At 43.4% G+C, this 26,422-nt stretch overlaps 1 protein-coding gene across 3 annotated transcripts in view; it reads left to right on the forward strand.

The window, feature by feature from the left end:
- Positions 1-26,422, forward strand: part of LOC115786703 (transcription factor COE3) — a 157,294-nt gene that overhangs the window by 63,988 nt on the left and 66,884 nt on the right. The gene's annotated exons all lie outside the window — the stretch shown is intronic.

Below are 26,422 nucleotides of genomic sequence, written 5' to 3' on the forward strand. Positions count from 1 at the left end.
CATCTGGCCGGGGCCCCTGGCGGAGGCGTAACGGGGCCCAGAAAACTCGGGGTCGCGATGCTTTACTGCCCAAGCTTGCCGCCTGCAGATGGCAGCGGGCGTGCCGCTGGAAAACGCCAAGGTCGCGGCGGCATGTGGCGCGGTGGAAGGGAGAGCTAAATGGCAGTGGGGATGGTTGGGGGGGGCTAAGGAGGAGGGAGGATGGAGGGGAGGAAGCGCCGCTGGAGCCATAGCAACATCAGGGCTGTGCTATGCTACATTAAAGAGCAGTGCTAGCTCGCCATATGGGAGGGCTACTGCTATCAAAGCTAATAGCTATGTTAGCTTAATGCACACACACACGCACGCACGCACGCACACACACACACACACACACACACACACACACACACACACACACAGGAGTTCAGGCTGATACAAAACAAACTTTATGTGTGTGTGTTTTACCACACACACACACACGGGCTCACAGTGAGGTGGCAGCTGGTGGAGTGAAAAGCCTCCCAGTACAAAGGAATTTAATAAGAGAACAGCTGAATGAGGCAGACAGACAGACAGACGTCTTCTCTCCACACATGATGCACTACACTACCTGTCTGTCGGTCTGTCTGTGTGTCTGTCGGTCTGTGTGTGTGTGTGTGTGTGTGTGTGTGTCTTGTACATACACTGACCTCATTATGTGATACTTTGAGCACATTTCATATAAACATCCATCATTAGAACAGGAGATAAATCCATGATCTCAGACTGATGTTGCTGCAGAGTCACCAGGACTAAGAAATCAGGAATATCTAAAGTTCTTATCCAGATTTTGGACATTTCAGAGTATAAAAATAAATAATAACTAAAAACATTTCTGGCAATTTCTGTTCAATAATGTGGATGAGAAAAAAACTCCAAAATGTCAAAGAAAACCAAACTGTCTTTATTTAATGTTAGATACATAGTAACAAAAACAGGGCAATTTCAGTGGTGAAATAAACGGGTCTTTGTTATTTAAAGGTGTGTTTATAGTAACAAAAAGCTGTGAAACGTTCTGTAATTTACTGGAACATTTACAGGAATTAAAAGTATATTTTCTGTTATTTAATGGGATTTTTCTCTTTAAAAAACAGGCCAGTTTCAGTAATTTGCTAGTATATAGTAAGAAATAGTAGATGTATAGTGAAAAGTAGCAACATTTCTTTGATGGTATATTTTAGCAAAGAAACTTTAAAGCTCACAGTTTCAGTTTGTGTTCATGCAGCAGGAAAACAGATGAATAATATTTTTGATTTAAAACACGACAAACATCAACACAGAGCCATGTTTTAGTGCATTTTAGCACAACAAATAAAATAAATAAAAGAATTTAAAAAATAAAATGTCCACATACTTGTTGACTTTAACGTTTCACTGTCACTCATTTTATTTGTTCAGTTTAAAGATTAATTTTTATTTTTGTTGTTTTTGCTCTAAATTTATTTTGTTTTTATTGTTTTTATATTGTCAGTCGATAAAGCTGTCTGAGCTGCTGTTCCAGAGGAGCTGTATAAATAAAGATTGTTCAAACACTGATGTCAGGCGCTCTGTGGAGGAGTTGAACTTCTTTCTTCTTTCTATCTGTTCATCCCTTTGTCTCCAGCGCCTCTCTCTCTCTCTCTCTGAGTCTCGTCCCCTGGCGTCCTCCCTCTCTCTCTGCCTGCAGCTGAAGATGAGACTGAAAATTAATTTGGGGGGTTTCATTACATTCACTTTTTGGCCCATTTCCCCGAGTTTGGTCCCCGAGCACCCCCGCACGCACAGACGCATGCACACACACACGCACGCGCACACACACACACACACACATACACACACTGTCCATTTCACTCAGGGATGAAGGGAACGAGGAGGAAGGAGCTGGATTGATAAAAACAGATGCCATGTGACCCTGAAGGCTGGTTGAATAATAAATGTCCCCTCACTGGTTGGTTGGTTTATATTGGGTGGGTGATGGTTGTGCTCTGGTGCTGGTACCATCCTTCTACACCCTCACAGTGGTGACCCCAGATGGGCCAATTCGTACACGCGTCCCCAAATAACCCCTAAGTAAGAATAGGTGTGTATGCTGTCATATTTATTGTATAAGTTCAAAATAATCCTTATTTATCATACGCGGGCCTTTGTGAACATCCTGACTGTATGGAATAAACTGCTTTAAGCAAAGTTTCTTTGGATTGGCTGACTTCTGGAAGCCTGCTGAGGGGCCCTTCATAGTGGAAATCGGATTTCTTTTATGTGCAAAAATCCCCACTGTCATTAAAAATGAGTCTTTGTGTTGTTGGTGTTGCATTAAGGTGACTGTTAGTTGCACATCATGTGATAGCAGCATTACTCAGAAACGAGCTGTGATTTATTCCTACAAACAGGGTCACAGTCTATGAAAGGACACTGAAGGAGTGACTGTGCCACCATTATAAACAATAAATATTCACTATATGCATGGCATTTGTGTTGTAACTGTAACTTTTTAAAATGTTTGCTTTGTTTTTGTCTTCAGTGATGATGAAATCAGACATTTTTTACCAAAGAGGAACAAGAGTGTTTGTTTAATAAGGGAAAAAAATGTAGTTTACATGGTCATTAGAGCCACGTATTAGACATCCTTCACACAGTAAACAATATTAATATAAAAGGAAACAAAAAAAAAGCCCTATACATAGACTGTTTATGTACAAGGCTTTTATTGTAAAAGGCAAGGACAGGAAGAAGTGCTCTCCACACATGCGTAGAACAAATTGGGCAATTTGGGCTGGACTGATTCAGCCACAAGTCCATCGGGTGTTTTGGGACATTTGGTCATTTTTATCAGTGCCATAACTGAGCCAGAAAATTAGGCTCATCTTAACTCCAGGTTAAGCTCAGAATAGGCTCAGATTAGGCCCAGAATAGGCTCACATTAGGCTCAGATTAGGCCCAAACTTGTGTACTATCTGGGAAGCAATCATTGGTTGGGTTCCTTTTCCCGGGTGTTGCAGAGCTGCAGAAGATAAGCTGCACATTTCTTCCTCCATAGTGTCAATTAAGTCTTTTTATAAATAAATAAATCTCACACTTAATACATTGAGACCATAATGTAAATATCAGCCATGCAGCAGAGTAATTACTGCAGTCAAACATGCAGGACGAGGCTTAAAAATCAGAGAAATCCAAGTCGTGTTGTTGTCAGTAACATTTTAGATGCTTTTATTCTCTTGGTTTAACCTGAGAGTTTTTTTTTTTTTAACTTAAACATGCAAAATGTTATTGAAACCAGCACGACTCGGATTTCTCTGATTTTTGAGCTTGTATATCCCAACAAAAAAGCCCCTCAAAGGAAAACAGTTTGAATCCAGGAAGCACTCCGACTCAGGTACTCAGAGTGGGAGGAAAGCGATCGTTCAGCTGTTAAATATTATGGTGACATATTGAACATGTCGAGTGATTTGTGACATTTTATAGACACAAAAATCTCCCAAATATTCTGAAAATAAAAACAGTCAGTATTCTCAGCCAGAAAACACAACAATAAGCATTGAGAAATGAGAATGAGAAATTTGGCGTTTTATTATTTTATTTTTTCTTAAAAGCTTGAAGAAGAGTTTGGTGGGTGGGGCTGATGCGCTCAGTGTTTGTTGATTGATCGATCAGCTTGCAGGTTATTATCTGCAGGTTCTGCTGTTCTCTCCTCCAAACGTAGGGATGACTTCATAAAGTGTGTATAAAAGCATAACCAGGTTGAAGCGACCTGCTGCTGGTTTGTTCTGCTGACCTTCTCGGCGCTCTCACTGTTGTTTCTCTAACACCTCAAACACTCTGTGCTCTCGCCGTCCAATCTCACCTGCTGTCAGCTGCTCTCTGCTTTTTACACTTCAAAGAATTTATTTTTCGAAAGAATCTTCAGCATCTCCCCGCAGCCGCTTCCTTCGCTCGCTCGCTCGCTCCCGGACTCTCACCTCCTCAGGTAAATTGAGTTTTCAAGGTGAACGTCCCATTACAGGAGAAGGTTGACAAATTAATTTGGTGGGCGCCTTGTTGCAGTGTGGGTAGCGATAGTGACCGGCCTGTCAATTTGAGAAATGAGGTGTAGCTCAGTGAGCCAGATGGGAGAGAAATTGAACAGCACATTAGCTAATTACTTATGCAAATCACCGCCAGTCGCTGCACCTTAACTTAAGCATGCTGGATGACACTCGGGGAGGCTGCTGGAGAGTTTTAGCTAATGCTAAGCCAGACGTGCGCCTCAGCAGAGCCCCTCACCTGCTGCAGGAGCAGCAAACCTGCAGCCGAGCAGAAAATGGATCACGCCGTGTGAAGCCAACTTTACGGCAGAAAAGAACTGCAAACTAAGAAAAAGAAGTTTGAAATGTTTCAGAAGACGCAGGAGCTTTTCACAATAAAAGGCAGAAGATTAAATTTGAGGCAAATAAACAACTTTGTGACCTGTTTTAAAGGTTCAAGAGAAACACAACAAAGTTTTAGTGGATCAAATTAAGAGGAAAGTGCAGCTTTTGGATTTCCTTTTGTCAGATGAGTCAAAGGATGTTTAATCATCCAGAATCAGACTGTAACTGCTTGTGTTGTATTCTCACTTTCTAATGAACAAACTCGCCTTTTGGCCCAAAAGTCACAAAGTGAAAACATGTTTTCAGACATTTCAGGAAGTCTATGAATTAAAGTATGCAGACACTTCAGTCACTGTTAGGCTGGTAAATGGACACGTGCTTATACAGCAGCACTCAAACCACTTTCTCATTTACAAATGTTTAAGCAGTCTGGAGCAGCTGGGAATCATACCACCAACCTTAGTCAGCGACCCACACTCCCTCCTGAGCCACAGCCGGCCCATTTCAGTGCTGCATGTAAAAATGAAGGGAGACTGCCTGCCATTTAAACATTCACTGCTGGGGAGCTCATACAGTAAATTCATATATGTGTAATTAAAACTCCTCCTTGCTGATATTTCCACTACATTCAGAACTCCAAAAGAAGACACGGGTCTGATGTTTAATTTAATTATTTAATTTCTCAATCATTTGGATCACTGTCAGCAAAAATACTAAAAGCCAACGTGTTCAGTTTTGTTGGGTTTATTAACTCTGCTGCATGTATCACATCAAGCAGAGTTAATAAACCCAACAAATTTAATTCAATTCGGTTCCATTTTAATTTTATTGACATTTATATTTATTTATATTTATATCTGTTGCTATTTTCTTGTTTCTGTTTTTGTTTCTTCTTATTTTTATGCTTGTGAAATAATATCTTGTTCTCATTCATATGCTGCTGTGAAAAGAAAGGGAGAGCACAGAAATGTGCAATGACAATAAAGAATTTCTAGTTTCAGTTTCTGGCCATGAAAGAGATGTTTGTAGCTTTTCAGGCTTTAAATCAGAATTTTAAAAACTTTCAAGATTTCTTCTTTTTAAATTAATATTCAGATGCTATTGCATGCTGATGTAGACGTTACCCTGCTAACTTATTTCCATTCAGTGCTGCAGTCCAGTCAAAGGCTGCAGTTCCTCTGCCGTCCAGCAGAGGCAACAGTGAGTCAGTCCCCATAGCCAATTTCCCCCTTCATAACTGCACTAAATAACACACCTGTTTAAATCATATTAAGGATTAAAGTTTGCATTATTAGGGGCGTGGCCTCTCTGACTGACAGGTGGATGGTGACACAGGCGGCTGTAGCTGCTAGCTGTTTGCTAAGCTTCACCTCAGCTAACTGGAGTCCCTGAACTGGACCTCTGGCCCGTGTTTGTGCTGCTGGAGCCTTTTTAATTAATGATAAATCAGTTAATAATCAATAATATGGCTGCTGATAAGGAAGTTGAAAGAAATATAAACAGAAGTATTTAGAAGCATGTACTCACTTCTGAAATGTCACTGAAATATTGTTTGAGTTGTGTCTTATTAGAGTTTGTTGTTGCAGATGCTTTATTCTTAGTGTGTTGTTGGCATTACAGTCACAATAAAAGTGAATACAGCTTTTATTATGAAATACTATTACACTTAGCACTCCACTCTCATCCCAAAATTGTCACTTCTGAAACACTAGACGCCAGCTGAGGATGGTCCTGGTCTGGTCACCTCCAGCTCTGAAAATAAAGATGGCTGCAGCCAAACTGTGAACGGCTTCACAGGAAGTTGTTTTTTTCTTTTCTCTTACGTCAGCCATCTTTTGACTCCTCAGATTTAACTTTGGAGGGCCGCGATGCTTTGAGATAAACAGCCGTGCCACTTGGATAATGTCACTTTTTCTTTGATACATCAAATATGTTTAGCTGATAATACTTGTGTACTTTTACCTTCTGAACTCTTGTAATGAAGTATTATAGACGGCTGCATTATTGGAGAGAATTTAAGCACTTACTGCTCTGCTGGACTTAAGAGGTTAAACCCACTTTATTAAGACTCCTTCATTGACCATCAGGAGCCTCCTGTGGAGCTGATCCCTCCCCATCTGCAGCCTGAACCTCCTCCTCCTCCTCCTCTTCATCACTACTCAGCATCCCGGTCTGAGACTCAGCGGCCAGGTGTTCATTTAACGCCTAACGGCAGCTCGGTAAGGACGCCCCTGAGTCCGCTTCACGCCGCCGCCAGCCGAGCGAAGACTCTGCCCTGCCAAAACTCCCCTCTCCCCCATAAACCCCTCTTCCCTTCCTCCTCCTCTTCATCCCTCCATCCTCCCCCTCCTTCTCCTCCTTCTTTCTATTGTTTAAACTCTGCATTAACCTCAGCGGCGGCGTTATTTCCCCGTCCTCTCCAGGCGATAAACTCTGCAGACGTCCAGCAGCTGGACACTAAAGGCTCCTTTACAGCTTGACGTACGGGAAGCAGGATGGGACATATTTGCTTTAAATACATTTCTCTTTCATACCTTTGTTTTATAGCATTAAAGATCCTGCTGGTGAATTTAAATCAGACTGACCGCTCAGCAGAATATTAGTTACACGAACCAAGCGTGCAGCATTACATCACCTCGGTTTTCCATCAATAATCAGATTTAATGTGCAAACAAATACATTTTTAAATACTTTGAGCTGTAAAATTTGACTTTGTTGACAGTTTGTGGACCCAAAAGGCAGAAATGATCAGAGATACGTTTGGCACACAAATCAGATTTTAGATTTTCTTCAGAAACGTTAAAAAATAAATCCAGTCAGTTCAATTGCTCGTTTTGCTTTTCCACAAAATTCAGACAGAAAAACATCCTGAAAACACCGAGCACGAGGAAAGTCACAAAAACAGCTGAACAATAATGCAATCGAGACTAACCGGGCAGCCCATAATTCCAGTGTTTGTCCTAACTTCACCGATTTACGGTTTTAGTGACGTGGACGCTGTGCAGACGAGCGCGTCCGATGGCAAAGTCAGCCGGTCCGATCTTACAGATAAAAATGGAGCCAGACGGGGAATCGCGTTCTTCAAGAATCAAATATGTTTGAAACCAAATGGATAAGTGGAAGAAAATGGATGGATGGATCCTTATAAGCTAAATGTTGGATCCTTATCAACAAACATATTTTATTTGAATGTAACTAAAAGGAAGCCAACGCTTTGTTATGCAAGTCGTGTTGTGTGTCCTCCTCGTCACTCACCTTTCAAACTTTTTTGTGGTAGTTTTCATTATAAAATCTTAGCTTGTGACTCTGCAGTGACTCTCAGTTCTCCACCTTGGGCGTCGTGTCGACAGATGCACAAACCTGCAGATTTAGTGCCAACAATGTCACTTTGATTAAAGTTAATCAACATTATAATGTGTGGGGAAAAAATCAGCTCTGCATAAAGAGGAGCGTAAAGACACGGCGTGCACATGATGTTAGTTTGCTAACTGCAGGTTAGCCTGTTTACTTCCTGTGGCAGAGAGGCATCGAGCGGCGCTTAATGATGCTACGGTTCATCCTCGCTTTCACAGCAGCAGGAAGAAAGGAGCGGATCAAATATTTGACTGTGCCCCTCTTCATCCTGACGGCTGCTGGGGGGCAGATATTAGACCCGGTGTTAGAGCCAACCCTTAGATCTGCAGAACTAGTTTAAACTGAACTCTTTCTGTAGCTGTAGTTGACTCGTCGCCCACATCGCTGGAGTGATGCTACATAAACTCCAGAGGATCAGATCACTGTGAAATGCTCCTTTTTATGAGGAGGTTGTGGGGGCTGTGTGTGTGTGGGGGGGGGGGGTCGTCCTCCCCTTGTTTTCTCCCAGCATGCACGGCGTTCCCTCCCTGAGGTTTCCAGCGAGGCTTAGCGTATTTCACGTGAACCTTCTTCCTAATCGCAGCTCGCTAATCCGACCTGTCAAAACCAAACCTGACCATCCAATCAAAGACCCCCGAGATCTCAGCGGCCGCCGTGTGGTCACCCGTTAATTAGCTCATCTCAGCCCCTGCCAGAGCATGCTGGGAAAAAAATGGTGGGTGAGTGAAGGAGACAAAGACAAAGTGAGTGCTGGAGCTCTCCTCCTCGCTGCTCCTCTGGAGGCTCAATGTCCGTTAATATCGAGGCGAGCCGGGGGCGTCAGGGCACCTAGTTCTGATAGCAGGTGTGTGTGTTTGTGCAGGTAGGAAGTGAGCATAATAGACTTGACCGTGTGTGTGTGTGTGTGTGTGTGTGTGTGTGTGTGTGTGTGGGAGAGAGTACAAGCATTGATCCATCGATCGGTGTCGGTGTGGCCCCCGAGTGCCGGCAGGCTTAACTGTTATTACTGCTGTGGCTGTTTAGCCGTCAGTCATTAATTAATGCACTCACACTGTTAGCTCTCTCCACCTGTCAGTCACACACACACACACACAGAGCCGTGAGTGATGGCCACTCAGTGTGTTTGATTTCTGGCTGCAGACGGTAATGAAGTGACTGAATGGGGACTGAGGGCCGCTGCAGCCTGTTTGATTCTGCACCGCTGAATGAGTGTGATCAGTTTGTTTGTGACCGAATCAGCTCCACGCTTTAGCTTTGCAGGTTTTCAGGTATTTGAGAGTGTTTTTTGAATGCAGTCTGTGTGGATTCATATTAGCTGCTCTGATTTTTGATTAGAAAACACACTGTTGGACCTTTCCTGTTAAATCAGCAGAAATTTGAATGGAGTCGGGTTGTTTGGATGGAGAAGTGGCCGGTTTCCCTCCACCATGACAGCTGAACATGTTTAAACTTTCATCCACCCCCGCTGTCAGAATCCAGCTAACGTGAGCTCGGCTGCAAGAGGTTTGAACACTCTTGGAAAACAAGTGCAGTTTGATATGAGAACTGGGAAGGATGGGAGTAAGGAAGCAGTTCCTTCAGTTTTTTTCCCACTGAGACCAAAGCAGGTCCTCAGGTGGATGCTGACATGTTGGCCAGCAGCTGTGGGTGAGCCGGACCGCGGCTCTGAACATGAATCTGACTTGGATAAAAAAGCAGAGGATGACTACACGATAATCATGAAACTTGTAATGATGCAAATCTAAAGGGAAGTTTGACCTCACGCTATGTGTGTGAATACTGAACGTGATCTTCTTCAGGTCACCCAGCTGGAGACGATCCTGTCCTAGTTTTATGATGTCTGCATGTCTTTGTAAGAAAAGGGCATTAACAGAAAGAATAAAATACTAAATGCTGTGAGCATCACTGATCTCGTGTGATGATCTGAGCCTTGCTGGAGTTTGCAGGTGTGTAAAAACCAGCCCGAGCTCTGCAGCAGGCCGCCGCCGCGTCCGGCTGTGCCGCCAGCAGGTCGCAGCCTGGATGTGACGCGGTGGGTGGAAAAACCAGGGCAGGTCAGCCCAAGGTCAGCACTAATTTGCATACCGGCGCTCACAAACATCCCCTGAGAAACAGCTGGGGGTTGGCTGGCCCCCTCCTGCTGGTAACTGGAGCAGTGAACGCAGGAAAAGATGCGCTGGTCCTTCCTCGCAGCGAGCGTCCACAGCAGGGCCGTAATGGAGTCTTACTGAGCCTCATCAGGTTTTCTCTCCCTCCATTTGTTCTCTGTGTGAATGAGAGTGAATTAAGAAAAGATGTTCATGATGATTTGTGTGTCCAAGAAAAACAGAGACAGGTCCCCCCCTCTGAGCGAGAAGGCTGCCGAGGCCGGACGGGGGGTGTCCGGGGGGAGTTTGGAGAGTCCGAGGCTGAATAGTGACATGAAGCAGAGCCGAGCGCAGAGAGCAGCTCCATCCCGACGAGCTGAAGACGAGGAGGAGAAGATTTACTCGAACATCCTCCCCCCGACTCTGATCGCACTACAAGGAACGCCACGGGAATCTGAGCTGCTGTGCAACTTACACAACGTACAGTACACACCACGGAGCAACACCACGGAGCAACATAATGGAGCAACACAATGGAGCAACACCACAGAGCAACATAATGGAGCAACACAACGGAGCAACACCGCAGAGCAACACCACAGAGCAACATTGCAGAGCAACACGATGGAGCAACACCACAGAGCAACATTGCAGAGCAACACGATGGAGCAACACCGCAGAGCAACACCGCAGAGCAACACCACAGAGCAACATTGCAGAGCAACACGATGGAGCAACATCGCAGAGCAACACCGCAGAGCAACACCACAGAGCAACATTGCAGAGCAACACAGCAGAAGAGCATAAACCAGCGCCGTCTCACAGCAGCTCATGAAATAACCTCGAATCTACTGATTCATGTTTGTGGACACAAATTTGTCCTTATTTCTATTTTTTTCTGTTTTCCCTTTTTTGGTGCTTCCTGGAATGCATGTTTCCCTTTTCCGTGTTTCTGGATACAGAGTTTTCCTTCTTTGGGATTCTGTTCATGAATTTTTCCTGGTTTTCCTCTTGCCAAACGTGATTTCTCGTACGCACTGATAGATGCAGTCATGCTCACACCTGAGACCCGTGCGTGAGTCGTAGAGGTTTGGGTTCAAATCCAGCAGCTGTCACTTCCTTTAAATAATCTTTTACATCTCGAGGTTTCTGCAGCACTCTGACCAGCACCAGTTTCTGATGCTGCCATCGGCCCTTCGGCCCCGCATTACATCATAAAACTGATCACAAGCAGATGTTGGTCCGATCCCCACATTCGCCGACTGCAAGGCGAGGTCCCGCCGAGCGCATTAAGCCGTCATGTGTGCTTCCTGTGAGTCCACGCGTTGTTTGTGAGGGACTTTCCCAGCATTCCTGGTTTGGGTTTGTAGGTTTGGACGGTGTTTATCTGACTGTTCATCCTGAAACATTTAAACAGCAAACAGGAAAAAGGGGGCGTGTCCAGAAATCTGTTAGAGGCAGCGTGATTGGACGAGTGTAACTTAGTACATTTATTCAAGTACACTTTTACTGTACTTGCACTTTGCTGTGCTGCTTTCTGCTTCTAGATTTTAGGTGCAAATATTGTGTTTAATACCATTTTTTTTGTTGTGGTTACATATTATTTAGCAGCTTCATTATAGATATATAATACATCTATATAAGAAGCTGCCCAGCAGTATATCAGCCATTGAAAGCATCACCAGCTGTGGATCTGGATACAGATTTACTCATTTTCCTGTTCTGGGCACAAACGTTTCATTTGTTTGTACATGAACGTATGAAAATAAACACAGAAGCTTTTGATTTTGTCTGCACTGCTGCTGCTTGTAGAACACACTGCTTTGTATTTTACAATCAGCTAAATAATAAGTAACTGCAGCTTTGAGAAACGGTTTGGAGTGTGAGCAATATTTGCCTTCAAAATATAGTTTGAGAAAAGTAGAAAGCAGCAGAGTGTATTACTAAAAGTACGGGTATCATAACTCATCGGCAGCTGCAACATTAAACTGATATACATGTATATATACAATATATATACAAGTGATTACTATGCAGTAATATATATGGAGTATTTGTCCTGACAGTAGTGGTTTACACGTTTGCCTCACTTCTGAGAGATCCCCGGTTTGAGCCCGGTCACATCAGGAATAAAAATCTGCAGAACTGCCTGCTGTGAATAAGAGAGCAGCTGATCCAAGTGTTTTGATGGTGAAACTTTTGAGCTATAACTGAAGTAAGATTCTGACTTTGACTAAAGTGTTTTATAAAGTGTTTCATCACTTTATAAAAATGTCACATGTTTATTTTTATATATTTTAAGTCATTTCTATCAGCTGTATTTAAATGATTAGTGACGTGCAAACACACTGAGGTCATCTTTAATTAGAAATGATGTTCACATGGAGCTGAAAGGTAAACCTTTCTCAGTCGTATCCTCCCTCCTCTTATTTTCTGCGTGCCGATTAAAAAGGTTTGAACTCTCTGAAGTCCGGGCTCGAGCTCACGGTCTGATTAAACCCTCCTGAGCGGAGAGGCCGAGGGCGAGCGGCCAGCTCCACCGCTGATCGTCCCTCAGTGGGAAAGTGTCGACCTGGCAGCCGGCGGGTGAGATGAGTCGGGTCGGCCCGCGGAGAAGAACTGGGGCCGGCCAAAGGAGAGCACACCAAGGACAAAACCAGCTCCCCTGGACCAGATCTGAGCCAACCTGGGCCGGGCCAGGACCAAAAGTCATAGAGGCTGAAACAGCAGCAGGTTTTAATGAGGGCCAGAAACACTGAAGCGGATTTACAGTCAACAGTTTCCGACTCTGGAGGCGACGCACACCTTCTGATCTTTGTTAGCAGTGATTTTATTAACTATTAGAGAAAGACGGCTCACAGCTGATCCTGATGGTGCTCTCTGCAGGTTAATTAGGACGTAATTTGAGGAAAGGTGATTACATGTGGAGGACTCTTTACAGGCAGCTGTCAGCTTCAAGGTTTTCTTACTTAATAACTAAAACTTAGGATTTCACGTTAGTCCCACTGGATGAAATCCGAAGACATTTATATTTACTTAAAGTACTGCAGGTTCCTCACAGCCAGTCATCTGCCTGGGATAATCAGCATGGAGATTAAAAATTAGACAAGCTGCTTCTTAAGTTTATATTTTCACAGCTTTTCTTGAGCATGTAGAGTTGTCTGGATGGTCGGACCAGAAAGATGAAATGTCATTAAAGCGTTGAAGTGTTGATTCAGGTGAGAAATGGCAGGTTTTTATTGTGGTCATGAGTCTTCTGTGTGACCTCTGGGATGCTTATAAAATTATCAGCAGTCATTCTTAAATCCTTCAAAACCTGAAGTCCCGATTGGTGGAGAACAACAAACACCTGAATTCTGTGAGGTTAAATTTCTTCCAAAGGAGTTCGGTGGCTTTCAGTTCCGACGGTCTGGTAAAGGCGTTAAACTGATGTGATATCTGTGGTGGTTAAAACATGTTCCAAACTGGGAGCTGCTGTTTTGGAACAGCAGCTCCCAGTTAGCTGTGGTTGCAAAACGACACGCAGTCCTATAGACATCAGTGGGGAAACGTGGCCGACTGCCCTGACCTCTGTAAATACTTCCCTGATGAGTTTACGGGCTCAGTCAAAGATTTCGGGTCAGCCTGAACCCCTCGGTTGTTCACCAGACGCTCATCTCAGGGCTTCAGAACGGGACCTGGCAAACCGGTGGTGACGTGATGATAGCGAAGTCCATCTTTTATACCGTCTGGACAAAGATTATAGGACGATGTGGCTGAGAAACCTGACATTTGATAAGCTGGACCTTTGGCTGAGTGAATAATGTGGCCCCAGGAAAACTGTAAATATGGGCAAAAATTGTCGGTGGAGAAAAGTTTTAGCTAAAGTATTTTTCCTAAATGCTAAAAACAAGAAACTAAATATTTGTTTCTTTTGTGGTTTAAAGAATGTTGGGATTTAAAAGTGAGATTTTTGGCTGAATATCCCTGAAAGAGGCCAGCCTCACCTTCGTTCACACCTGTTTCTGTTTAAAGTAAAAATGTTATAAAAACAGAACGTGAACCTTCACAGTGGACTGATTTAGAACGAGCTCTGAGTGTCTGCTGCTGCTGACAGTTTGTACAAAGGTGAAGAGGTCAGGAGCCAGAGGGGCGGTGCAACATCTGTCCACAGCTGGAAGGAACAAGGTTTCCCAAGAGAAACTCCCATCATCCACTTCCTCTTTCTCCTCCACCCACTTCACCCCAACGCCCCCCACCCTCCCCTTAAATAGAGAACATGTGTCGCTCGATCGGCCGGAAGCTGCTCATCACGGATCATAAAGTTGGTGGAAGCTGCAAACCTCTGAGGGTCAATTACACATCATCAGATGAGTTAAACGCTGCAGGTTCCCACTCGTGTTTCTACACATCAGGCAGAGTTTACAGCAGCAGCAGCAGCAGCATAACCGACTCTGAGAACAGTAACGTGGCACCGCACAATAAACGGCTTTATTGTAGTTTTATTCTGACTATAACAGCATATATACATGTGCAGAATGTGCAACATTAAACTCTCATAAGACTTCTTGGACGCTCTGTTAGTCCAATGAAGCCACAGCAGCCATATTACTGGCCTGTCAGTCAAAGAGGCCACGCCCCCAATAATGCAAACTTTAAACCTTAATATGATTCAGACAGGTGAATTATGTTATGAAGGGGGAAATTAGACCAAATCAGTTTCTGTATCAGCTGTAAACATGTTTGTTTCTGCTGGAAAGTTTTAACATGGGAGTCTGTGACTCACTGCTGCCTCTACTGGACGGCAGAGGAACTGCAGCTCTGCATAGTTCATTTTTCTCACTGTTGATCATAATCAGTTAAAAAAGGGTCCAGATCATATGAATTCTTCTGCCTGTGCACCTTAACTCAGCACGCTGGACAGTTTGAAGCGGTCTCCTGTATCTCAGCCTTCCTGAGATTCACTTCTACCTGTGGAGCGTTTTATGAGGTCAGCCTCTGCAGTCGTGGCTGGTTTCCTTCATTTCTTTCCTCCTGTTACGACAGATGAGTCATTCATAAAAAATATAAGAAAAGCTGCAGTTAAAGCTCAGCTGTGAGCTGTAAATCTGTGTGTGTTTTAAACATATATACGTGTGTGTGTGTCCACGTGTCAACCTAATAAACTGCGTCTCTGAGGAGGAGGCGGAGCCGTGATCTCAGTTCGTTAAGTGGCTCGGCCCTCGAACGTGTCACGGTGCTCGCTCACACTCAGCTGCTTTTTAATTAATCTTTCGTTTTCCCGCTCGAGTCGTGTTAACACCTCGCAAAACACCGCCAAAGCTTCAGGGGGCGGTGGAGCTGAATTTCAAATGTGAAAAGCATCTCGATAAAGATTTGATTTGATGAGAGTTTCGCTGCAGCCGTGGAGGTTTTCCACTGTTTTTGAAGCGTTCAGGGTCCCAGCCTCAGGTGTGTTCTGACAGCAGTTAAAGAGGGAAGTGTTGCTTTCTTCACCTGTGGGGCTGCAGGTTTTAGTATTCCCTCTAATGTCTCAGCCGCCCTTCAAACAGAAACAGTAATTCTGTGTAAATGATGTTCAATTTCTCCCCAAAGCTGGGCTGCAGTCGGGCTTTCATCTCCTCCACGAGGAGGAAGGAGCCGAGCTGGGACGTTGCCAGACGGAGGACCGCGCAGCTCCTCCAACGTTAAAACAGCTCCGCTGTCAAAATGCTGAGAAAAGGGCCTACAAATTTAATGACACTTATTATCTCAAAGGCTACAAATCTTCTTTGTAGTCCCCCCCGACGATGAAATCTTTTCGGGTGAGAAGCTTTGAGTTGTTTTGCAGTTCATCTTTTCTGTCTACGGAAACTCATTTGTGCCAAAAATAGAGGGAAAAAAATGTTACTTTACACTCTTGGTCTCTAACACTAATTTCATAACTGTACAGGGATTGTTATCGTATTACTCACCTGTTTAAATTGTTTTAAGGCTTATAGTTTGCATTATTAGGGGCGTGGCCTCTTTGACACACAGGTGGTTAATGATACTAATAGGCTGAGCTCCAGTTTTGGTGAGTGAAGTTCAGGTATGTGGAGGTTAGTGATTAGCAGGTGTCCTCTACAGTCTGGATGCAGCTTCATGACCGAGCGCTCACGTCTGGCTCCAAAGTAACAACATGGCCAAAAACAGCAGCACCGAGTCCAACTTTTATATACAGTCTGATTGTAACCCAGTGGATCAGCTGGGTTTTCAGTGACACAACGTTAAAGTGCTGTTTTTGTGATTCTCCTGCATTCACAGCCTAAACGACACGTCTGAAAGTTTCCTGCAAACTGAGCAGAAAAAAAGCCCGACGGCTGTAAAATAAACCGATTCTTCCCCAGTTAAAATTTTGTCCCGTTTGTCTCCAATTACGCTCGTCAGAATCATCGTTTTCATTGTGTGTTTTCTGTGTGCGGCGGCGTGCAGGTGGTCGAGGTGCGTTTGGTTCACGCTGTGTAACACTCCTGCCCTCTGTTTGCGCTGACGGTGCAGTGTCATCGGTGACGGCTGGCAGCCAAACGAGCCGTGAAAACAGCAACCAGAAAAACACGGAGCTGCGCCGGGAAGCTGCAGCAGCGACGCTTCCTGCGCCAAATCAAAGCCGCGGCCGGCGCCGAGCAGGAGACACAAAAGCAGGCAGAGACTGACGTGGGCCGCGCAGCACTCGACGAGCCTCCTCGTGGCGTTTGTTCAGCAAAATTAAACACTCAGGACTGTTTTCACCTGCTCAGGCAGGCAGCCGCGCATATGGCCCGCAAGTTAAAAATAAAGACAATGCGCATACATTAGCATACATAATGCAGCGCGACCCCCATTTAATATGCAAATTCCTTGAAATATTACTGAACACCTTCTGTTCCGAGAGAATACATTTGAATTTGCAATTAGAGTTATCCTGTATAATTAATGAAAAGCGTCAATTTTTGGCTGCCGCCTAATTTGATTAAACATGTTGATGAGGCGTTTAGAGGCACCGCAGGATCGCAGGAGAAAACAGATCCGGGATCAGGGGATGGGGAGGGCGGGGCCAGGGACCCAGGGAGAGGTGATGGGTGAGGTCACTGTGATGTCAGCAGCGTGTGTGTGTTTTGGTGAACAAATGGTGAACAGTGTTTTTTCACCTCGTCGGCGTCTGTCAGGTCATTTCAGAGGAAGCTGGAAGATGTTCAGGTTTGTTCTGCAGGTCAGTCTCAGGTCACATGATCACACGGTCACATGGTTCCTACCTGCAGCTGAAGGAAGTCTCCTGCTCCTCATTTGTCTGATGAATATTAACAATGTTTGTAATAAAGTGAGTCTCACTGATTGAGGCCTGCTTGTATTGCACAGATCAGATTATTATGGTCTGTAATGGCATGGGAACTGCGCGTCTCAGCTTTCCACAACAGCAAAGTTAAACTTTATTTACACAGGAAATCACCTTCTGTGTGTGTGTGTGTGTGTGTGTGTTTAAACACCTGCAGCTCACACAGACACTCCTCACTAATTGCCTGTCCTTTATTTACACCTTTTTTACACCACTTGTCCATTTAAATTCCTTCATAATGTTTGAGCTGCTTTATTTTGAAGGGCAGAGGTCTGTGTAGGTGGTGAAAGCCTTTATAAAAAGCAGGAGTAAGTCACAGACTCTCCCGCCCTCACTTTGGTTTTTACTTCCTGTTTGTGTATATCCAGTCCTGTCTCCCCTCAGGATTTGTTTTCCGTGCCTTCCTGATTTTTTTCTTTGCGTTCACCAAACAGACAGCTCACTTCTTAAAGACTGTCTGCCTGAGTCCTGCATTAATGTCCTTTACACATGCTAACAGACCTGAAGTTAAACTTTTCTCAACTTCAAGGCAAGCGATTGAAGCTTCTCCTAATGTGAGCACAGGATGCAGCTGCTTGACATATGAAGGACAGGTGAACAGGTGATTGGTACCTGTTTACACATTCCTGCACATTCAGTTGTTTCTGTAAAAAAAGGAGAAACGGGCAAAGCCAAAGACGACTGCAGCTGTCCGAAAGACACACAAAAATGAGGTGTGAGCTGTGTTTGGTGTTTGAGGTTATCGAGCACGAGTAGTGAAAAACCTGCACAGTCTGAGCCTCGAGTGGCAGCCAGTGACTAACCATCAGCTAAGAGATGAGCGGCGTGCCAATGGCTTCATATGTGCAGGAGTCTTCAGCCCTGCGTAGATGCACTCATCATCTGATTGTTGGTTTTCTCTGTGATGAGTCTCTACCTTGCAGCACGGAGCGCCCTGAGGCGGCTGCTGTTGTGAGCTGGCGCTAAATAAATGAGACTGAATTGAAATGCTGCTCATCCTGCTCGCTGTCTCTGCAGAGCAGGAAACATCTACCTGCTCCTCCACACCTGATGTTTTGACGCGTCGCTCGGTGGAAAGCACGGCTAAAGCAAAGCTGGAGGAGAGAGGACTCTAACAGGAGGCTAGAAGTGACACTCGGTCGTATCAGAGGTGGTAAAAAACTGAAAAGACTAATTTTGGAAAAATTGGAATGTTAGTCCTCTTTGTCCCTAGAGGAGCATAAGGCTGGGAGCATGACCTCAGGATGTCTGACCTTTGACCTGCGTTGTTTTTCATAGGACCTTTTAAGTTCTGGGCCCAAGCGTCTATCTTTCATACCTCTGACTTGAAGCCTTTCATGCTGCTAGCTGGTTGGCTCAAGTTTACCACGGGGTCCGTGGTAGTCGATCCGTCATTGTTTCCGTGACGGGTGGGGCCGTCGACCCCGTGCTCGACTCCCGGGACCAGGTGCTGATGTCTGTGACCTGCCTGCTGCGATTAGCCCGGCGGGGGCTGGAGTCCCAGCACAGAGGTGGAGGAGCCGGTTTTTCACCGTCTGTCTTCAATAAGAGTCAGTTTGAAGCTACCGTCTCAAACAGCCGTTACTTTTACTCCTCGGGACGTGTGACTAATACTCGTGGTTTTTACAGTCCAGCACTTCATTGTTGTGCACTGCACAGCAGCACAGTCTTCAACACGCTGGCCTGCGTTCACACATTTAGATTGATGAACTTGTGTGTTTAGGTCAAAGGTCAAAGATCACTTGAGGTTTCTTGAATCCCTAAAGGCAAATGATCAGAATCAGCAGAGTCTGTAGCACCTTAAAGAAGTCTAATTGTTATTGGAGTACGGATCCAGACCGTCCACTGCAGAAACAGCTGACTGATGCCAGTGTTACACTTTTTTTCCTTCAAGTTTCCCAAATATCTTATTGGCTCCAGTAATCTGGACATTAGCATGTGTTGGTTTGCATAGACAGAGCACCCTGAGTGACGATGTGGATGAACGTCAGATGTTTTCAGTTTTTTGTAAGAAAAGGAGCTTAATCATGCCAACGCTTCAGCTTTGATATCCTGACTTCCTGCATCTGGATTTTTCTGGGAAAAGGGGGCCAGATTTTGGGGAGAAAACCAGGATCTGATGTCCTGTTGCTGATCATAAGACTGTGTTTCTGAGGACGTGCAGGAATCTGTGGGCCTCTGTGCCGTACCGATGCCGTTAACTGGGAGTGATTCCATCACTAATCCACTTACAGCAGGCAGGAAATATGAAGGGATGGACGTGGACGGGGTGTCGCTCTCTCTGCTGCTCGGGGAAAATGGAAACAAGACATTTTGAGTGTGATATAAATTCAGACTGCCTGACGTGCTGTTGCAGCTGAGCTGAGGTCAGATTTAAGCAGCAGAGCTTTGTTCAGGCAGGAAATGCTGCAGATAGGAAGGAGGGGCTCGCTGATTACAGCCAGCTTCAGACGTTATGCTGGCCTTTATTTTCCTGCAGTTTAATCTGTGTGTTACTTGTTGCAGCAGCAGTTGAAGCACAGATATGCATATATAGATAACGACGCTGCTACTCTTCATGGGAACGATGTTAGTGAGGCTGCAGGGGAGGCTGGAGCTCCTGCTGCATGCATGTATGGAGACTGTGCGACTGCAGCTGCTCAGTTTTAGGTGTCTCCGATTTATCTCTGCTGAGCTGGAATTAAAATATTTCTGATGAGCTGAAGGATAATTTGTTCTTTATGGGTTAAAAACACCTTTTTTGGAAACAAGCACTTCAGCGTGCTCGTCCGCTCTACGCCGCCTCGGCTTTTCCAGCCTCCGTTGGCCGAGTCCAGCCCAAGGTCAGGCCAGATGGTGTGGCTGGCTTCACCTTGCTGCTGACCGCTGGTCCCAGCGCAGCGGAGTGGAGCCGCCGCCAAACAGATGGAGAATAGCGGCGAGCTTTAAAACCCTGAAATCTGCAGAGGAGGTTCAGCAGGAAAGAAAAAAAACATGTTTTCTCCGAGCTGTTTGTGCCAATTAGGTGTAATTTTTCTTTACTCGTTACTTTGGATGAGAGTGTGTGTTTAATTTGTCCGATGTGGTTTCAGTGCCGATGCCGACTTCAAAGCCGAGTAAATTACATTTACTTTGTAATGCTTGCATCATTATTCCTCCTCTTTATCAGCAACCAATCAGTGTGTGTGTGTGCGCGTGCGTGCGTGCACGTGCGTGTGTGCATGTGTGTGTGTCTAGACTGTGTAACTGTAGTTACACTGACACAAGGCTGTAGGTTTGCCGCTCTCATGATTTCATTAACAGAAAATCTGCTCATTCTTAGTGAAGCTGAGGCCACGCCCACTTCCTGCTTCAGCTGGTTTACACGCAGGCTCCTCTGAACACATAAAATAAGCCCATGTATTTATAGACTAATTAGCTATGATAATAATGTAATTAGTTTTTAATAATATGATTTTAAATGCACAGATATTTTACATGTTTTTATTTGGTTTTGAATATCCTGAATCTAACAAATGTTTGACTTTTAGTTAAAGATAAGTGATGGACAGATTAATGCTATAACAAATCAAATGTAAACTCACTTTGATGAATGATAAAAGATTTTTAAAAATGAGGAACTCTATAAAAACATGTTTTGCAGATTCTTCATATTTTTAATAAAAAATGAATAAATATTGACAAAATAAAATTTAAGTGGCAGCGACTCCATTCTAGTTTTTTCTGGGAATTTTAATAAAGTGTTCATTTGTGACCCGATTAAAGAAAAGTTTAGAAGTTTGAAGCTAAGTTACATTTTTGTTACTCTTTTGAGTGAATTTGATTAAAATTGGATTTTAATAAACATGCTGAAATACAGTTTACATTGTTAGGTCATGTACACTATACTGCTAAAAGTATCCTCTCACCACCCAGCTCATTGGATCCAGGTGTTCCAGTCACTTCCACAGGTGTATAAACCAGCACCTGGGCATGCAGACTGCTTCTACAGACATCAGTGATAGAATGGGTCGCTCTCAGGAGCTCAGTGAATCCCAGCGTGGTACCGTGACAGGATGATACCTGTGCAACAAGTCCAGTCACTGCTAAATATTCCACAGTCAGCTGTTAGTGGGATTAGAACAAAGTGGAAGTGATTGGGAACGACAGCAGCTCAGCCATGAAGTGGTAGGCCACGTAACATCACAGAGTGGGGTCAGAGGATGCTGAGGGTCATAGTGCAGATCCTGCAGAGTCAATCACTGCAGACCTCCAACCTTCATGTGACCTTCAGATCAGCTCAAGAACAGTGAGAGCTTCATGGATGGGTTTCCATGGCAGCTGCATCCAAGCCTTCCATCACCAATGCAAAGTGTCGGATGCAGTGGGGTAAAGCACGCCGCCGCCGGACTCTAGAGCAGTGGAGACGTGGATATGCGTGTGAAGGCAGATGAGTGAATACTTTTGGCAGTCAAGTGTATATAAATACAAATGTCAGTCTACACTGAATTAACATTTGTGGCATCATTTCCATGCAAATGCTGAAATACTGTTTTAAAAAGCATATATTTAAAAATATTGGCACACAAAGGCTTCCATACTGGCTGCTGATGAAGGAGAAAATCAGAGTAGAAGCTGATGGACGGTTAGGCACTTACTCTGCAGGGATGACGTGAAAATTATTTGTAATTTGGCTCAAACATGTAAAACTTTCATATGCTCCTTTGAGAAGTCGTGGCTGATAAACCAAAACAAACAACAGTTTGTACTCTCTGTGTTCGACATCAGTGAGCGTTTAGAGTCCGGGACCTGCTCAGGTTATTTCCCTTCACTCTCCGAGTCGAGGTAGCAGCTGGAAAGGTTAAAATGGCATGAAGAGATATTGAAATGAAATGGTTGGAAGGCAAGCCTCAGGCATTTATTCAAATGACTATATTTTTTTTCTTTCTTTTCCTTTAATTTTGGTTCAATAAAGCTGGACATTCAGCCATCAGCAGTCAGACACTTAATTAAATACCTCAGCGGCTGTTCGAGCTGTGAAGCCTGTTTGGAATAGTAATGGATATAAAGAGAAACGTTTGTCAAGCTGATAAGTGAGAGATAAATCTGTGCTGCTGCCTGGTCACATAAATAAACCGAGAGGAAGACATCTGACTTAAAGCACACTGGATCAGACGGCTGGACAGCTGGGATCAGGAGGTGTAGCAGGATAACCGGTGCTGCATGTAGACTTACAGTATTGTTTATAGCGGCTGTCAAAATGTCTGCTGTTATTGTCATATTGCTCCTGCTGTCATGGACTGGTGTTTGCAGTGGCAGTAGATGGTAGTTAGAGCACCAGCAGGAAAGATGTAACACTGAATATGTGCATCACCTGCCAAATAAGATAGCATCTGATGCTAATCTGTTGCTAACACTGGCTAAGTGTGGAGTAATGAAGAGTTTCAAGACTTTAAAACTGTTTTTATTAAGTTCATGTATTTGATTAATGAATTAATAAAATAGTACAATAGCTTATCTAGTTGTAAAGTTATAGTGTATAACATAGTCCATTTTTAATAGATGCTAACAAAATAACTTTTCTCTTACTGCACAAATACAACTAAATAAGTAACCATCAAATATATGAGAGATATCTTTGTTGGTACGATATGAACACTCTGTTTGATGAAGTACGTTAGGTTGCAAATTAGTTAATAATCGTGACCTAGCTGGCAAAGTAGTTAGCTACCATTAGGCTACTACTGAATGCTAAATTGAAGTTACCAGGATTTTAAAATATTGGTTTACCAGTGTTAATTTTATCTGTAATCCCAAACCAAATATCACACCATTACAAACAAACTGACAAACACAGGAGGTTAAACAGCTTATCTGAAATAGAGAAAGAACAGATGTATAAAAGTATGAGATAATAAAAATATGGAGGTGGAAATGAGGACGTCCAGGTCATGAGTGCCACCAGTGGAGGATGACTGTAACAGGGAGGTGGAGATGATGGTTAAAGGTTGTTTTTCCTGTAAAGCTAATGCCGACCTTCTGCTTCTGTTGGCCGTTACACGTAGCTAAAGGTTAGCTCCCCTCACTGCGATGGTTTCTTACAGCAGTTCAGCCTCATTTATTTAAAAGAAAAAATCTTCCTCCCCAGGTTTATGATTCATTTAACACTAGTTGCTCACGCCTGCCTGAGCAGTAAATTCTTAATATGTACAACATGATTTAATTATTGTTTCACATCTGAGATACACACACACACACACACACACACACACACACTAATGATTTTAATTCATGTTTTATGCTGTAAAATATGTTTTCTTTGGCATTCAGTCCATCATCACATGCAGTGATAGGAGGGAAATGATTCATGTGAATTATCATTAAAGTGCTTTAAGTACAAATCATGTCCAGTAACAACATTTTGACCTTTACTGGATACATAATTGTTATTTATTACTTTTTTGTTTATCGTTATGGTGGCCGGGAAAAGCCTGATCACATGATCACAGTGAGGCTTTGAAAAAAGCCAAATGCATTCAGCATCTGCTGCTTTTCCCTGTCCTTAGGTATTATTTAACATTCCTGATATATTTTTAACACACAACTGTTGTTCAAAATGTCTTAACGTGATTCTTAAATAAGAAATTTTGAACAATAATCTTTGTATCCATATTTACTTTGTTAAAGAACAACTGCAGACCTGTAGAAAAACATGCTGAACAAGTTTAAATTTCCTGCACAACTCAGGTGCCAAACAGCAGTCTACATAGTCTCCTAACATACAGTAAGACAGGTGAAACTTCTCCTGTGTGGAAGTAAAGGTGAAAGTCTCCAGGAGTTAGTCCATGGACCTACAAGCATATGAGTGTAAAAGGCAGCATCCTCCCAATAAACGACATTTAAAAACAGTTTGCTTTTAGTGGCAATATCAATATTTTTAATACTTATTATGTGGTAAATAATAAATTATTTCTTTGGGTCCAATCTAACAGATGACCTTAAATAAAGTCTATAAAAATATTGCATCAGTCACATTTTAAATGAGATGTGAGACTTTGTTAGCAGAGTGTGGCTAACAGCAGCAGCTGCAGCAGGTTGGCGTCCACATGTCTGTGCAGTTCCCCTTATTGTTGCTGTGTGACAGCAGCCAGAGCCGGACTTTATTTCAACACGACTTCTTAAATATGACAGGAGCTTGATTTCAGCTGTTGGTGGTATTCCTCCTCCTGTTGGCCTTCAGGATCAAATGTTTGTGGGCTTCCAAAAACACTCCTGACTGGATTTGTGCAAATCATGTGAAGCTTTGCTCCATGTGGTGTGAAAACACTGTGACACAGCAGTTCATTTTCTACCTCAGACGATGTTGGACTGCATTGGCACTTTGTTTACAGCTTCCTGTCACAAACACAGGGAGGGAGGGGCTGCCGTGCAGCGTAACGCCTCAGACCGAGAAGGTTTGTCGAAATTAGGTTCAGAAGGCAGCAAAAAGTAAAAGTGAACATCTGTGGTTGTTCCCAGGAATCACTCTCAGTCTCCGTGTAGTCAGTTTGCATCTTTTTCTGTTATTTTTATGTTGCCTTGTTTTTTGCAGCTTTTGTCTTTGTATCTGTTTGCCATCTGTTTTAAGTTGTTCTTTGTGTTATCACATCCTTCATTTATCCAGCTTAAAGCTTCACGAGGTTTGGCCTGTCCGTTGATACAGCTGTTTTGCGTCCTTGTGGTCTTTTATTCCTTTTGAGTTGTGTTTGTCTCCACACTTCTTAGACATCTCTTTGTAACAGTTGTTTGCCTTTTTGCATCAGTTTCACTTCTGTCTGCACAGGAGGAGTTTTTACGAAGCTTTGCAGTTGTTTTGCAGCTGCCTGTAGTTATTTACCAACCTTGGAGTCTTTATGCAACTAATTGTGGTCATTTCATATCTTTTTACTGTGTTTCCTCAGCAGCGTGAATTCAGTGACTAAAGTCCTGCCGTCTGTGCCTATAAATGTTTCACAATAAAGTTCTGTTAAGCTTTTCATCTGAAACAGGTTAGAGGAAGTGTTGAGTATAAAATGTGCTTATTTCAACCGGGAAATCAAAGTGATGCTTTGTGTTATGATGAGCTGCAGGGATCAGACACAGGAAAGTGGAAATACTGAGGAGATAGGGTCTGCATCTTTAGTTTGCAGTCTCTTTGGAGTCATTTTGAGCAGCTTTGTTTTGTATCGCTGTAGTTGTTACACTTTTCTTTCCCGTAGTTTTGCAGCTTTTTGTGGTAGTTTCTAATCTTTTTGTGTCTGTCTCGATGCCTTTTTCAGTTGGTTTGAGAATCTTTGTCTTTCTGATTTCAAGCCTCCCCTGGACCTATGCCCTGTTGCCCTCTTCGGCTGTCCTTCCACTGCTGCTGATAAACCTTGAGGCCATTACTTTTCTTGTTTGCAGTTCTGAGTAATGAGAACAAACCGGAGGAATCAGTTTGGGATTCTCGGGTCAGAGAGGAGTCTGCAGGTCATGAACTCATTGAGCTTTTATGTCTGGAAACTGGGTTTATTTTCCCTGAAGGTCGGGCTCACTTCAGCGATTTACATCCCTTTTTCTTGATGTTTTCATAATGTGATCTTTGATATTTGGAGGTCTGACTTCATTTTTGCAGGCTTTAACATGAGTGCTGCTGCCGAGCCACAAACCTTTTTTTTTTGGCTGTGAGGAAATTTTTGTCAAACCTCCAAAATGTCAAACTTTTCAGGAAAGAAATTAGTCCTTTTTTTAAACTTTTACCTTGAGGCAGTTTGGAGTTTATCTGCTGGGTTTTTGGGAGGATTTCATCAGATGAGAAGTTGAAGGATCTTCTTTGTCCTGAGAGAATTAAAAAATCCTTCAGCCCAACTTGAAAAATGTGCAACACTGCTGCTGTGAGGCTTTCACATGAGGGTAGTGATACCAGGGCTTCTGCTGGATTTAAACAGATACCTGGAATTATAATTTAAACACCTAAAAACAAAATGTAAAATGAAATAATACCTGGACATGAAGTCCAACGACGTGTTTTGCATTTAAAATTAAAACTTTAGTTTTAGTTCGTATTAAATAAATATACAAGCTCGAATTGAGGCCCAGAATTGATTAGTTTGAGTCTCAACGTTGAATGTGGAGATTTCAGCTGTTGACCTTTTTATTAAACAGTTTTAACCACTGCTGCCTCCTGAAACTTGTTTTCAGAGGAAATTCTGCCAAAAGTTCTTCATAAGCTATGACTAAAGGAATGAAGAGCTCAAAATCCGACCTTTTAAAGTCACTTATATTACAGTTTTCTTTACTTTAGTGCAGCACAGCAAAGTCAAGTGTTAATTCATCTATATTAGGAAAAATTGTATTTTAAAAACATT

Source organism: Archocentrus centrarchus, chromosome 10 (genome assembly GCF_007364275.1).
Source record: "Archocentrus centrarchus isolate MPI-CPG fArcCen1 chromosome 10, fArcCen1, whole genome shotgun sequence".
Lineage (NCBI taxonomy): Eukaryota > Metazoa > Chordata > Actinopteri > Cichliformes > Cichlidae > Archocentrus > Archocentrus centrarchus.